Source organism: Manis javanica, chromosome 7 (genome assembly GCF_040802235.1).
Source record: "Manis javanica isolate MJ-LG chromosome 7, MJ_LKY, whole genome shotgun sequence".
NCBI classification, from domain to species: Eukaryota; Metazoa; Chordata; class Mammalia; order Pholidota; family Manidae; genus Manis; species Manis javanica.
Window position 1 is genome coordinate 136817652 of NC_133162.1, and position 17062 is coordinate 136834713.

The window sequence follows — 17062 nt, forward strand, 5'->3', positions numbered from 1 at the left end:
TCTTTTGAGTATGATTGCTGATCATGCATCCCCGTGGAGGGGACTGTGTCCTGAGGCTGCCTGGCCTCCTGCAGGTTCTCACGGATTTCAAGAGATACAACAACCGTATGAAGAAGAATCAGGAAGAGATGGAGGTTTTCAGATTGCATGAATGGGCAGAGAAACATGTAGAAAAAAACTGTAAGAAGCAGGTAATTTAAAACCTCCTGAGTTCACTCAGTCAACGACAGGCGAGTTAGCTTTAGAATTAAGGGCAGCCACACAGGCATCCTGGCCTGGTGAAAAAAAAAGTCTTTGTTTCTCTTCACTGCCCACGTTTTTCTACCTCAGAGAAAGATATTTATATACATGCTGTTACCACATGCCTGAATAAAATAATCTTTCAGCAAATTTCATTTTCTAGCATTTCATTTCCCAGTGGTAATGCCAAATAAGATGTAGATAAAAACATTAAGCGTAGCCTCCTGCTGCTCCAGCGCCGGGCAAGGTTCCATGTGTGGGCCTTCTAATGAGCTCACAACGGGCCCTCTATGTGCTGTACAGTCACAGGGTAATTCAGAACAAAAGGTAAAGGTCAGGCATTTAATGCTGCTCTGCATGACCTTTTCACTCCCAACTCTTTGTAAAAGGATATGTATTAGGAGGTTTAGATGCATCTTTAAAAGAAGCTGTAAAATTCCCTGTAGGAACCATGTTTCCACTTCACAAGGATACCCACAGGGAATGGCGTCCTGCCAAAGACACCCAGAGGAAAGCAAAGTTCTCCATGTCTTCCTGAGAGACTCTGTGATAGTGGGAGACACTCAGTACTAGAGCCAGCAGCTTCCATGCTAGATAGCAACGCTGAGAGTTAGGTACTTACTTGGTTCACAGGAGTCCAGTCCTCAGGAAGAACGTGGGGCTGGCAGGAGGTCAGCTCTATTATGAGCCTTCGGTTCATAGCCTACTTGACTGGCTATTACACCTCTGTTCCCAGATGACCTTCAGCAAAGGGATGAAAATCCCTCTTTAACCCAAATTTTCAAGGTCCCATGAAATAGAAATAGCACCTTGTCATAGTGGCTGGAATCAGCGCTCTTTGTTTAATAAATGTCTGACAACTGTGTTTGAACTAAAGGAATCACTTCTATTATTTCATTTTAGGGAAGAACCTATGGATTAATGATCTGAAGAAAAGAGGTAAAAAACTGGACTTCAGTTCAGTAAATGGTATTGAATGCTCACTGCAGATACTGGGAAGGCTCAGAACAGGCCCTTCTTCACAGCTGACCTTCTACACCCATTGGCCCTGGGTCCCCAACTTATCATAACACCCCTCATTATAGATCCTTTTTTATTTATCTCTTGTTATTTTGCTTTTGTGAGGCTCATCTCTGATGAGCTTTTGTGAGGCTGACTGGCCCCTGTGTTCCCGTACCCAAAGCACATGATTCTGTTTTCAACTTGGTCCACTTACCTGTAGTGTTTGATTTTACTGAAGTTTCTTTCCAGAAACACCCACATCCTAACTCAGTGGCTCTCCTACTCAGCCTTGATTTCCATCTCCTGCCCTCCATCTCCCTGGGCCCTAGTATTGGTCTTCAGGGCTAAGCTATGCCCTCATCTCCATTCATGCTTTCCCTGGGTGACCTTGTTACAGGAGAACACCGGGAGGCCCTGTCCCCTTGGCCTCCCTCACAGAGGAGGGTTCTTGGCCACTGGCAAGATAGAAATCAAAGCCACCACGTACAGCGGGAGGCAGATGCGTCAACAGGTAGAGGGCACAGGATGTGCAGCCGGGCCAGGCAGGCTGCTCCGCAGGCACAGCAGCGCCCCGGGTGGCCTTCTCGCTCTCCTGTTGAAGTGCAGCGAGCATGTAAAGCAGGGGCCAGAACAGTCATGACTTCTCTGGGGAGACTTTTCCTTATCAGGCCTCTTCTGGGGATGTCCGTGGCAGTTGTCCAACTGTCATGCACTGATGGATGTCAATTCTCCCGGGCAACTGAGATGTTAATGAAGCTGGGTCTGTTCCAGGGCAAACTGGGCACCCTCGTGGTTGGGCCCAGTTCCAGCAGGTTTCTTCCGCAGCCTGCCTCTCAGTTCCAAGCCCGTCTGCCCGGCTCTGCCCACTGCTCCCACATTCGGCTAGTCAGGCTAGCTGGGACCCTCCATCTGCTTCACCCTGCCTCCCCTTCCCAGCGCCAGCTCACGGCGGCTCACTGCTACAGTGCCCATCTTCAACCCAGAAACCACTTCTGTCTACATGTTTATGCATGTGTCCATTTGTTCTTTCATTCAGGAAACATGAGGGAATCTGCAGATGTTTCCTGGAATGTTAAATAAAAAAGTGAAAATGACTGCATAGCTGTACAAGGGAGCATCTGGGAAAGGCTGAAGGCAGAGCAATAGCTGCTGACTCCGGGAAACAACTCCGTGATTTAGGACAGGGGAGGCAGAGAATCTCTCTTTTCATTGCACACTCCCGTGTTCCTGGTGATTAAGAGCATGCCCCTCATGGACCTCCTCATCAGAGTCAACATGTCTGGTTGTATTAAAAAGAAGAAAAAAAGCTATAATGGAGTCATTTGTCCCTCCCCCACCCACGCCAACACTTAATTACAATTTTAAACTATTCTTGGAAGGTGACCTTTGAACAGTCAATCAGGGACTTTCTGGTCAGGCTAAGGAGGTAATCTGTCACCTGGGCACTCTCCCTCCCCCAAAAGATGAGGTGATCACATGAGACCCACTGCACTTCCCCTAAGGAAGGGTGACCTTGCCAGAAGCAATCCTGCTAAATGCTCCTTGCCCCACCCTCGTTCTTATGAAAAACCTTGCATTTTGTACAATTCCTGGGAGCTTCTCCACTTGCTAGATGGGATGCTTCCCGATTCATCAATCACTTAATAAAACTAATTAGATCTTCAAATTTACTCAGGTAAATTCTGCTTTTTAACAGCTCTGAAGAGATGCATCTCTGTCAACCATTCAAATCAAATCAGAACTGCTAGCATTACTGCATACATGGTAGAGTTTAGGACTGGGATTTTAAACATTATTTTGGCCTCATTTTCTAGGTTTCATGTATTTCTTTTTTATTTAACTTTGTTACTTTTTGTATATAGTCTTTAATTTTAATTTTGCTATTGTCATTGAATAGCAGATACCTGCTTCACTTTCAGCCGTGTATTTTTGGTATTTTTCTTGCTCTAAAATGTTTAGATTCTTATTGTGTAGAACCATACCCAGAATCTGAGATATTTCTGCATTTAACATGTAGTGGGGTTTTTTTTCAGTTTTTATATATTTAACATTTTAAACTACAGTCTTTATACTTGAAAATAATGTTTATTTTTTTTTTGGCATAGCCTTTATATTATACTGTGGACATTATTCTTTGAGAATTTCCATTCCCTTGCAATTTCATGCAGAATTTCTCTATTAAAGATAGTCAAATCTGAGAAAAATATATTAAAATTCCTCATTAAAAGTATGACTTTTTAAAAATTTCACATTACAGTACTAACAGGTTTTATTTTACATATTTCACTATTACACTCTTGAGTACAAAAAGGCTTATGACTATTATAGACTATTATATTATTTTTAGAGATTTTACTTTACATTATTATAAAATTACTTTTGTCCTTTTTCAATGGTTTCACCTCAAAAGCTACTTTCTGAAACACCAAAGACCCAGGATAGCTAAAGCAATCCTGTGAAGGAAGAATAAAGTGGGGGGGAATCTCGCTCCCCAACTTCAAGTTCAACTACAAAGCCACAGTAATCAAGACAATTTGGTACTGGCACAAGAAAAGAGCCACAGACCAGTGGAACAAAATAGAGACTCCAAACATATATGGTCAACTAATATTCGATAAAGGGGCCATGGACATACAATGGGGAAATGACAGTCTCTTCAACAGATGGTGCTGGCAAAACTGGACAGCTACACGTAAGAGAATGAAACTGGATCACTGTCTAACCCCATACACAAAAGTAAATTCAAAATGGATCAAAGACTTGAATGTAAGTCATGAAACTATGAAACTCTTAGAAAAAAAACATAGGCAAAAATCTGTTAGACATAAACATGAGTGACCTCTTCTTGAGCATATCTCCCCAGGCAAGGGGAACAAAAGCAAAAATGAACAAATGGGACTATATCAAGCTGAAAAGCTTCTGTACAGCAAAGGACACCATCAACAGAACAAAAAGGTACCCTACAGTATGGGAGAATATATTCATAAATGACAGATCCGATAAAGGCTTGACATCCAAAATATATAAAGAGCTCACACACCTCAACAAACAAAAAGCAAATAATCCAATTAAAAAATGGGCAGAGGAGCTGAACAGACAGTTCTCCAAAGAAGAAATTCAGATGGCCAACAGACACATGAAAAGATGCTCCACATCGCTTGTCATCAGAGAAATGCAAATTAAAACCACAATGAAATATCACCTCACACCAGTAAGGATCACCACCATCCAAAAGACAAACAACAACAAATGTTGGCGAGGTTGTGGAGAAAGGGGAACCCTCCTACACTGCTGGTGGGAATGTGAATTAGTTCAACCATTGTGGAAAGCAGTATGGAGGTTCCTCAAAATGCTCAAAATAGACTCACCATTTGACCCAGGAATTCCACTTCTAGGAATTTACCCCAAGAATGCAGCACTCCAATTTGAAAAAGATAGATACACCCCTATGTTTATCGCTGCACTATTTACAATAGCCAAGAAATGGAAGCAACCTAAATGTCCATCAGTAGATGAATGGATAAAGAAGATGTGGTACATATACACAATGGAATATTACTCAGCTATAAGAAAAAAACAGATCTTACCATTTTCAACAACATGGATGGAGCTAGAGGGTATTATGCTCAGTGAAATAAGCCAGGCAGAGAAAGACAAGTACCAAATAATTTCACTCATATGTGGAGTATAAGAACAAAAGAAAACTGAAGGAACAAAACAGCAGCAGAATCACAGAACCCAAGAATGGACTAACAGTTACCAAAGGGAAAGGGACTGGGGAGGATGGGTGGGAAGGGAGGGATGAGGGTGGAAAAAAGAAAGGGGGCATTACGATTAACATGTATAGTGTGTGGGGGGGCACGGGGAGGGCTGTGCAACACAGAGAAGACAGGTGGTGATTATACAGCATTTTACTATGTTGATGGACAGTGACTGTGAACGGGTATGTAGGGGGGACTTGGTGAAGGGGGGAACCTAGTAAACATAATGTCCTTCATGTAATTGTAGATTAATGATACCAAAATAAAATTAATAGAAATAGTAATAATATCCAAAAAAGAAGCTACTTTCTGTGTTATTAAGATTGCCACATCCGATTTATTTTCTTTCTTTGAGTTTTTATTAGCCTGATAATCTGCATCTAACTACTGCTTAGTTCCAACTTTACCTGTCACTGTGCTTCTCACGCACCTGTTGGAGTGAGTGTACAGGTAACGCTGATGCTCAGAGTCCAAGAGCCGATGGCATTTAAACTACAGTTTCTTTTTCTTTAACAACTAATATTTTCATTCTGTTTTCATCCACCTTCTCTTTTTTGTTTTTGTTTGTTTGTTTTCCATTAATTAATATTTCATGGTGGTTCTTATTTTTCTACTCTGATGATTATTGGTTTTAGATGTTTTATTCAGTCCTTTTTCTCTTTTTATTTATCTGATCTATATTTCATTTATATTGACAATGCAGATGATGAATTAAACAACAGTATTTGCCCTTATAAAATACATCTGGGATCCTTTCAGGTACATATTCTCCTTCCTACCCCATATCACCACTCATCTACCGATGTCCAGGGGATTTTAGTGTGTTGTGTTTTATTTTACTTTTCATCATCCTTATTCATGCTTATTATAAACACTTAGAATGCAAAATTCTATTTTATTTAAATCTTGTTTTGAGCAAAACAGTCCTCTTGCATAAAAGCCTATTCTCATTTGAAGATGCAGTAGCCTTATTCATTGCTCTGAATGTATACATTAGAATTTTTGTTTATACATTAGAATTTTTGTTTATTCATTTGTTTCCTTATTTTCTAAATTCTCTTACTTTTCTCCCAAGTCTGTTTATTAGTCTCTAGCTTATACAATTGTTTAGTTTGGCTTCTTTCCTTGAACTTTGGTTCCCCCTTCAATACTTAGTGGTATTTTATTGCCCAATATAATCAGTAAGCCAAAGGCAGGACACCAAGATGTTACACACGCAGACTTCCCAGATAGGCCATCTGAGTTACTGTCATAAAGTATCTGGAATGGTGCAAAACAGGACTGCAGAGGTGTTAACTATTACTATATGCTTTTCTTTTGCAACAGATTTGTTGAGATACAATTCACATAAAGAAAAATCCATTTAAAGTATATAATTCAATTATTTTTTTGTCTATTCACAGAATTATGCAACTATTACCACCACCAATAAGAAATCCCATGCCTTTCAGCTACCCCCACCCCCACCCCACCAAACTCCCCTCGCTGGGCAGCCACTAATATTCTCCCTCTCTCTATTGATTTGCTTGTTCTGGCCACTTAATATAAGAGGAATTGTGTAATATATGGTCTTTTGTGACTGGTACATTTCACTTAGCATAATTTTTTCAAGTTTCATCCATATTTTAGCTTGTATCAGTACATCATTTCTCTTTACTGCTGAACAATCTTGCTTTGCCTACACGCACCACATGTTGTTTATCCGTTCATTAGTCAATCAGCATTTGTGTTGTTTTCACCTTTTGGATATTATGAATAATACTGCTGTGAACATTCATGTGCAAATTTTTATGTAAAGATATATTTTAATTTCTCTTGTGTATAGACCTAGAAGTGGAATTGCTGAGTCAAGCGATAACTCTATATTTAAATTCTGGGGGAAGTGAAAAACTGTTTTCCTAAGTGACTGTATCATTTTATACTCCCACCAGCACTCTGTGAATGTTCAATTTCTCTACATTCTCATCAGCTCTTGTTACTAGCAACTCCTGTGGCTAATTTTATTATAACCATCCTAGTGAGTGCATGGTTTAAAATGTATGTTTTATTATTATTCAGGTATGGGAGAGACCAACAGATCAGACGAGGACTTCCGTTGAAAAGATGTGTGTTACTCACAGTTCCCAAGAGAAGGGGCTTCCCATGCCCTGCAGGGCCACGCAGAGAAGCGCCAGGGTTGGTTTCCAAAGAAAAGGGGAGGCAAGGCTGGGTAAGCAGGGTGAGGGTGAACTAGTCTGAATGATTTCAGAGGGCTCTGGGGCATAGGGCTATCTCTAGGTGTCTGGTATCTGACCCTGGATCATTAAGGCAGGAATGGTGCATCTTGGAGCACTGGAGTCTGATGGAGAAGTTGGTTGCGGTGTGGGCTCTGGATGGGTAAGTTTGCATGTGGAGGGCACACTCACAAGGGTGTCATTTATCATCTGTAGGAATCAGCTCACCCTGAGAGTTCTCACAGGTCAGCCGGAGCATCAGGAATACAGACTAGAAGGAAATGTGGTTAATACAGCAAGAAGTGGCATTTTGTCATAGTTTTGATTTGCATAAATCAAGTGTACACACTTTTTAAAATTGAAGTATAGTTGACATGCAATATTATTTTGGTTTCCTATGTACAACACAGTGAATCAATACTTCTGTACATTACAAAGTGATGCATTCACCTTTTTATTTCATAAACTTTTGCTGAATGCACTCCATGTATCGGGCACCACCTAGGCACAAGGCATATGGCAGCAATCAGAGGACGCCCTGCCGTCATGGTCCTTAACAGCCTAGCAGTGAGCATGGACAGTGAAGCACCTTTTTTTTAAAAGTACAATTCTGTAATGCAAATAGAACAGGGTAATATGGGAAAACGTGATTAGTACTTTAGGTAAGGATGCAGGATAACTAAAGGTCCATGAGAAGGTGGCCCTTAGCTAAGGTGTGAATTAGAAGGGGAGACAGCTGTGGAGAGACCTGAGGAGAGAACGCTCCGGGCAGAGGGAACAGCCTGCACCATGATCCTAAGGTGGGGCCAATCTTGAGATGTTAGCGAACAGGAGACAGGTGAGTGTGGTGGGAACATAGTGAGGTGGGAAGAGAATGATAAGGGATAGACTCAGAGAGGCAGCCAGGAGCCAGACCCAGCAGGACCTCCTAGAGGGTGCACAGGAGCTTTCACGGCTGCCATAACAGAGTGCAGCACCCTGGGTGGCTTAGGATGGAAGTCATTGCCTCCTAGCTCTGCAGGCTAGAAGCCCCAGGGCCAGGTGTCGGTGGGCCACACTCCCCCTGAAACAGAGGAGAGTACTTTCTGGCCTCTTCCCAGCTTCCGCTCCATTGTGGGCGACACTGGATGCTCACAGCCCTGAAGATGCGTCACTCGGATCCTCTGCTTTCACGTGGCATCTCCCTCTGCGGCTCTTTCTTCCTCAGGCTGTCTTATAAGGACCGATTACATTGGATTAGGACGGGGCCCTGCTCCAATATGGCCTCATCTTAACTTACATCTGCAATGACACTGTTTCACGTAAGAAATAGAAACTATTTCACCCTGTGTTCCAGGATGAGCTCACGTTCTGAGGTACCAGGTGAGTTAGGACTTCAACATATCTTTATTTGTCGTGGGGAAGGGGTACAGTTCAACCCAAAGCAGGGTGATTGCTGAGCTATTTGACAATTCCCGAGGTGTAAACTTTGCAGAATTTGCTGAAAAATGAGGTGGGAGCCTGGGGGAACAAACGCATAGGGCGTCTCCTAGTTCTCCATCTCTAGTAGTTTAATATCATTGTGACCTTTCAGCAGGATGGGCTGAACTAGGGCCCGGGTCTGCTGGCGGCTGGTAGAGGCAGGTGTTCTCCTTCGCACCTGACAAGTGCGGATTCTTTTTGTGCAATAGGTGAAGAGGCCATTGGAACCTACATCTTCTTTCCAGATAAGTGGCCCAGGCTGGAAATGCTTGGAATTTATTCGCATACCAGATGGCTTAAACCCTGGGGACATCGCTAGCAGGATAATGTAGGCAGAGAGGAGAATGGGGCCGCTGGACTGAATCACCAGCATTCCAATATTTAGAGGTGAAGTAGGGACTCACAGAGGGTACTGAGAGCAATCAGCTGGTTCAAACCAGCCAGGAGAGAGTGGGGTCATTAACCTCAAGAGAAAGGGGAGTTCCAAATCCGTTCTAGTCAACAATTGCAAAAGCAACTTAGAGGTGGAGTAAGGCAATAATGAGAAAATTTGGCTTATCTAAACTCTTCTGTACCAAGTGGTGGTTCGTGGGTGTCATACAAAAATACTTATAAATATGCAACACAAGCTATTAAGCTAAACACACTGACTGCAGTTCTGAGTATTTTTCTTTACTTTGCTTTTGCTTTGGTCTGGGAATGACAATGTTGGTACAAAATACAGGATGATACAGGATGATACATCTATATAATCATATACATATATATAAATTGGTTACAAACATATGTACCTACATACATGCTTATAATGTTGGTCACAATTATATTGGTCATCAAAAGACTCTGTTAAGAAATTAGCCAAAGAGAAAATATTTGCAAAATATTTATCCAACAAACAATTTGTATCCAAATGTATAATAAACTCCTAGAATCAAGTAAAAATATAAACAATTCAGTAACAAATGATCAAATTGTACTATACAAAGGAAGGCATATAAATGATCAATAATCACATGATAAATGGCTCAGCACTTTTGTTAAAACCACAAATAATACTCATCAGATACAATAAAATGTTTAAAGCTGAATAACAAATAAACAATAAATCAAATCAAGATGGCAAAGGCCTGGAACACCCAAGGGAGAAGGATTTTCTACAACGGGATCACATGCCTTTTTTTTTCTCTCAAATGACATGTACAAGGACAGAAGTGTGATCCTCGAGAAAGTCAGTAAGACTGGTAGGGCTGAGTTACCCCGGGAAGGATTCCCAGGTGGTATCGTGCACTTTGGACAGTGATCCCCTGAAAAAGTAATCCCGACCTTGTCAGAAAGGACCGCGGGCTTGTGGAGGTCACACAGACAGAGTGTCTGAGGGCCTGTGGCCCCACACTTTGTCCCCCACTCTTGGCTGCTGCGGGTCTCTGAGGCCCCCCAGCCCACCTCCTTGTATTCTTGCACTGTCTCAGGTTGCAGTCAGGCTAAATGTATCACAGGGTGCAACGAACTGGCTTTGCTGAAACCATTCAGTCACTGTCTGTATTAACAAAAGATAACAAATGTATGAATCTGGTCTTCACAATATGGGGCCTGCATGCACTCTTCCTACCCCTGGCATCTCCCGCCTTCCCTGGCAGACCCCAGCCCTGAGCAGAGTCGGCTCTCCAAATCTCCTCTCTTTCCCTCTTCCTTTCTCATTCTCTCCCACACACATGTTTACATTTCAAATAATCCTAAATGTGACAAAATCCTCCTTTTTTGTAGAACTCTGTATTCAGGGTCAAGAACATGCTAAGCTATACCCCTCTATCCTGTATCTTACACAAATTTTAAAATGTTAGGAATTTACACATTGTCAAAAATAAGCCAATGCCTGGTTTTAGATAGCAGCTTATCAGGTTTAAATTTTGTCAATGTAATATTAAATATTAGTATTATTATAATTAGTATACATTATCAGTAAAATCTTTTAAACTTTGTAAGAATAGATACTATTAAATAGGCTGCTTTAGAATATAAGCATGCACAGCTTCTAATTTACTTTGGAGTCTTATTCTAATCCCCATAAAAGCTTAACAAAGATGACTCCCCCCAAAATATCTTATAAACTTATCTCATTTGGGATAAAATGAAATAATCGAAGTGTAATACGACACGCTGAATTCAACAGTAACACACCGTGCCGTCTCTCTTGTAACTTTTAACAACAATGTAACTCAACCTATAAAACTCCTAACAGTGGAGGAGCATATATTGAACTGGACCAAAAAACAAAAAAATAAGTCATCTGCCAACTTCAAAATGAACAACTCAATACAGGCTCTTGGAATCAAAGAACACAGAAGTGTGAGCTCCTACCTATTCGGAGTCTTACACATTAGTTGGAAATTTAAGCCAATCACATAAAGCACAAAAATGTAATTTAGAAAAAGGATTCATTATGTATTTAGATCAGACATTACATAAAAATAAATTTCAGATTAAAAATACAGATAGATACCTATTTGACCCTCGAGGGAAAGAATTTCATGTAAACTTTAATAGATGAAATAATTTCATCTTACCACCATCTGAACAAGTCAGTACCACGAAATTGCCATTTTTAAACTGTGAAATTTGCCCTGCATTTTGTATGAGCCTGACTCACCACGAGAAACAGTATCTATAAAAGCTACAAGGAATCGGCTCCCAGGTGGTGGAGGCCGAGAAGTCTAAGGGCTGTGGGCAGCCAGCGGGAGCCCCGAGGGCGGGCGGACAGCTGCAGTCTGAGCGTGGAGGCCCGGGCACACGGAGAGCCGGGGAGTGGATGCCCGTCTGCGGCTCAGCCTAAAGGCCGAAGGAGACCAAGCTTCCGCCAGGCAGGGAGGGGGCATCCTTGCTCAGTCGGCCTTTTATTCTACTCAGGCTTTCACCTGACTTGATACGGCCGCCCACACTGGAGGACCATCAGCTTACGCAGCCCACAGATGCAGGCGCCAGTCTCACCCAGAAGCACCCTCACAGGCACCCCAGGAGGGGTGTCCAACCACGTACCCGGGCACAGCTGAACTGAACCATCACACGTGCTCGCAGCTAAATCTTCGGGGGCCGGTTTTGTTTTCTGCACGTATCTGCATTCTAGAAGTTACAATGCTGAATCCCAGGTTAAAAAAAGAGAACAGTTAATTATTATTACTACATCACCTTTCAGAGAGTTTATATTTTTAAGCCCTCACCAATTATTTATGAAAGTATCTATGGCTATATAATCCAGTGAGAACTGGATTTTTCTGGAGCCTCAATTTCCTTCTAATTAAAACAGATGCAATGGAAACAAGTTACGCTAAGAGTTACAGAACAAGGGCCTGCTTCAGGGAGCAGCACGTACCTGGTGGAGGTTCTGTGTCAGCCGCTCCTCTCGTTAGAATCACTGCTGTGGGAAGATCGCCGGTGGTGAGGTTCAGAACAAGATGCCCCAGGGTGTGACACTCTGGCAAACAAATTATTTCAAGCTGAAAGCAATCAAGGCCCAAAAGACTGAGGAAGAAACTTCTACTTTCCCCCTCAGTGCCAAAAAGAATTTGGATGGAGACTGTGCTCCAGGCAGGGAGCCATCACCGCAGACACTGCATCATGATATGATCTAGGGCGGTGGACAGCGAGGAATGTAGCCGAGTGTTGGTTAAGGTCCCTCTCTAAGTCCTTCTGCTCCTGTGTGGCCCAGCACACATTTGTTCATCAAACATTCACTCCCCCTTACCTCCCCCAGATTGCTCTCCTTCCCCCTGAAGCCAGAGGATCCCGCCCCCTTCACAACACACATCCCTCCTTCTGGCCTGAATGGAGTTGGAATCTCTCGTGTTTATGTGGATTCCCCACGTGTACGTAAATTAAATGTGATTTTTCTCCTGCTAATCTGTCACATGTCAATTAGAATCTAGACCAGCCAGAAGATCCTTGAAGGGTAGACAAAAAGTTTTTTTCCCACAACACAAACAACCTGTTGTTCAACAATATGGAAGAGTTGAATAAATTGATACAAAAATTGTAATGAAAAATTTATTGATATGAGAAAATACTTCTGATATTTCAGATACAAACAAAAACTCTATCTATCTATCTACACCCAAAATATTAATTAGCAAACAGAGACTGGGGGATGGTGATATTGGATTATCATGCTTCTTTACACTTGCCTGTATGTTGTACGATGGGCAATATTAAATAAATTGTGGAAAAAGAACAAGTCTTGTTATTTCTTAATGTTTATGCTCCTATTCCCCAAACATTGACATAATTGATTCCATTTTTATATGCAACCTGTCAATACTTATCTATGTGATTACATACTTGTATGCTGTTACAGTTAAAGTATACATAGTTTTGTGGGTTTTCTGTCTTAATTTTATGTACTTAACAGTTTTCCATGCTGTTTTCTCATCTTTATATTCATCATTTTAAAGACTGCATGATACACTGTGAGTTAATATAGGATTTAGTTCACCTATATAATATTGCCTGTTTACCTATTTTTCCCCATTAAGTTTTTGCCCTTAAAAATTACACTGCTGTGAAAATCTATGTATATATAGCTTATTTCACTTCATCTGGACTCCTTCCTTAGAATAAATCTCCAGAGTGGGTGTGATGTTTAATGGGAAGAACATTTTCTTTTAGCTCTCATTATCTTTTATAATACTCTGTGTCAAAGACAGTTGCTCTGTTTCCCTGCGTTCCTGGCAACATAAAACTGTATTCAGCTCTCCAAGCTTTACCAAGGTTCAATACATGAACATCTTTCTTTTTAAGCAGCTATTAATATATTCTTAGTGCAATAGTATAATCACTGCCTTAGTAACATAAATATTACTTTAATATTGCTTTAATTGAATATATGTGGGAATTGAACAGTTGGCCACATTTTGTTTTTACTTTAATAAAATGTTTTGCATGAGTTCTTTACTCAAACTTTGTCAATTTATAATTTTTGAATTTTATGTAATCACTTTTGGATCCCGATTTAAAAAGCCCAGCTAAAATACATTTTTGGTATGACATTTTATTATGTGCTAATGTCAGTTGCCATCAGGAAATTATATTTAATTATGTCAGGCAAAACAATGGCATTGTGGCTTTGTAAGAATATGTTTTTAAAAGATTCTTATTGAAGTATTTAAGAGCGAATAGATTTTTTTTTGTTCTGTGCTTTAAAATGCTTCCTTAAAGAAAAAAAAAAAGGAGAAAAGTAAAACAATAGACTAAATAAAAGTGCCAAAATCATGCTTATTGTGTTTAGTTGATGAGTTTATGGGCATTCATTATATTATTTTTTCTACTTTTGCATGTCAATTTTTACACACAGTTTTAAATACATTAAAAATGTATACATATATTTGAGCAGACTTTAAAAATACATTTTAGGAAGGTGTAACCCTCTTTCATAGTGGTTGACTGACACAGGGCATATACACTCTTTCAGATTTTGAAACCTGAAGTGCTAACAACTGTCATGTTTTAGTTCTGTGAAGAAAAATGGATGACAAAGCTTAAGATCCAAGGGGTAACTTCATCGCCTGCCTTTTCTAAGAAGGCCAAGCAGGCCTTTCGACCAGTAACCTTCCACGATAAACACGTTTGCTTCTCTGTCATTAGCGTTCCCTTTCGCCGTCTGTGATTCTGACAGCTCATAGGATTAAATTCTCCAGGTATTGATCTGGATGCGCTCCTTGTCGTGTTCTGATCAAAAGAAACATCTCTTCCCCTCCGCAGTGATAAGGCACAGTGGAGAGGCGGGTGAACCCTCACAAGTCATTTCCTAAGCGCTTACCCTTTCCTGACAGCCACGTGTATGTTACTTCTCTTCTTTAATTATGAATTAAGGGCGGCCACTTATTGATAATTTTTTCCTTTGGGTAGTAAAGGCCAACTGAATTCCTAAATTTAAAACTCAGAAACAGTCCATGGGCGTCAGCGTTAAGTGCAGCTATTCAAAACAGAAATTTCAATGTTCTGTTTTGAAAAAACGTCATCTGTGAAAACAGTAACAAGCAGGAGATCAAATACTCTATATTGACTTTTTAAATACATGTGCATTTGAACCACCATCAGGGGAAAGGGGAAAAGATTAACATTGAGTGGGACTTTGCCCTGAGCCAGCCACGCTCACAGATACCACGTAGGTCGCTCGTGAGGGGGGTGCTGGGGTCCGTGTAAAGAAGGAGCAGACCCCGAAGCTGGGGGGGGGGGGGTCGGGGCTTGGCAGCCCCCTCCCGTCCCACGCCATCTGCTCTGCCCCTCCAGACCCTGCCGAGCAGCTCTGCTCCTCACGCAGGCCGGTCTTGGTGGCGTTGCCACACTCACTCCCTTTGGGATCCAAGACCCACGTGAATGACCTCATTCGAATGTCTTAAAACGTGATTTCAAATGTACTAGGCAGTACAATCAGCCTCTTGACTTGTTCAATGTAAGCAGAGAACAGGACGGCGCCCCACGCCACAGGTCGGCAATGTTCACGCTCATCCCTTCGTCATTTTCTCATTCAGAGGATGTTGGACGCCTCCATGAAAATCCTCACTGCGGTCCCACAGCAACAAATATTTCCCCTTTGTCATCTCTAAAATGACACTGTATCGTATCTTCCTTTCCAAACTTGCAACATTGCCCGAAGGTTCAAAATGAGGCATATGAGGTGTTAAAATCTCTGCAAAATAGAAGGTCACTTAGAAAGAGTAGAGGTTGTATTTCTGCTAGTGTTGAATTTTGGCCCTTTAACAAATAAATTGTGTCTGTGGCCGTAAAATTTCTGGTTCCAATATTCTCTTCTATTCGCCTCACAGTCAGTGAATTTGGGGATTAAGAGCTCAAGATTGCTCCTTAGCTCGGATTGAGAGGTGACCCTCCATGCCCTGAGCCCCGCTGTCCTCCAGGAAGACCACGGAGTGTGGGAGGCAGGGAGTCCCACCCCAACGGGCAGTCGGCCAAATGCCCAGCGGTCCTTTGACGAGCTGCTGCTCGTGTGACTGAACGTGGATTTCCTGAAGCAGAGCTAGCGTGCCAAAAATAATGTGACCCTTCTCTGGACCCTAAAGTGTTTCTCATTTTCAGGGGATTCTTGCATTTGTTGAACTGTCCCTGAAGGTTCATTAATTTTGATGTGAGGTAAATGTCAGCTTCAAACTAAAGGTGATCCAAATGCCACGCCACCCTACGAGTGTTAAAATAAAGAGCGCTCATGAATTAATGAGCTTAAGGTCCCCTCATTCTGCATGCGGAACAGGGGGCTGCAGCTCATGAAGGGCCCGTCTGCAGCTGGGGAAACCCGGCTTCCCCCAGCCACCGGGTCACAGTGGGTAAGACAGAGCCATTTGGCTGTGAGTTACAAAATGAGCTGGTATTATTATTTTAAATGTTAATCATGCACATCAAGGCACTTGGGCTGCTTCCCAAAATAATATAATTCTAGGTCAGTGGGAGGCGGTGTATGTGGCACAAAGACAACCGAAAAAGGGATCAGAGGATGGGGCTTCTCGGATCCCAATTTAAAACAATGGACTGTGGGGGCTCAGAAAATATAACTGAAACCCACACTGTTTCCCCAAATCTCTGCCTCTTCCCACCTGGTCCCCACCCCCACTCCCATCAAAACGTTCATGCTTTTTCTTATTTTTATCAACGTCGTCGTATGTTAAGCTGATTAAAAATAAAATGGGAAAGGAAAATGTTTAAAGTGAAAATCAAGAGTCCATGTTCAAAACCTCCCTTTATTCACCCTCCCCAGGGTGTCAGGGTGACAACCGTCCACAACCGCAGGATGCCCAAAACACACCAGCTTCAATTTAACATCTTCTCCCTCCCTGCCTCCCTCTCTTTCTCTGCTGGTCTCCAAACAGCGTTCCTCTGCCCTTTCTGTGAACTTCACACCCTGGGGACCTGGCACCGCGGAGTCGGCGGCAGCACGCACGCCTCCATACCTGGTGTTCCCTCCCGTGCTCTGCTCCGAGCTGCAGCAGGCAAGCTGCTACTTTGAGTTCTACTTTAATTACTTAACTTTGAATAATATACAGACATTTCCGTTCTCTTTCTTCAACAGTGTTCCCGCGCTCTGAAGGGGGTGGGCAGAGAGGGCTGTTCCGTGTCTCTCTCCTGCCCCCATGGCGTCTGTTTTACCACCAAGGCATGAGTGGAGAGGACAAAGCTCACATTCTGCTTTGGGATCATTAAGTCGCCCATGCTTCCATCTGAGGATGCGTCCTAAAGTCGTGATCTGACCAACAACGCCTAGACGGTCTTGACTTGGCTAATATTCTCCACGGCAAAGCCTGGAAGTCACTATTTCCTATACGTGAAGGCCGAGTCTGGTGACACGTGTTATTTATACAAGAACCATGTTCTAATAACGTCTCCTTT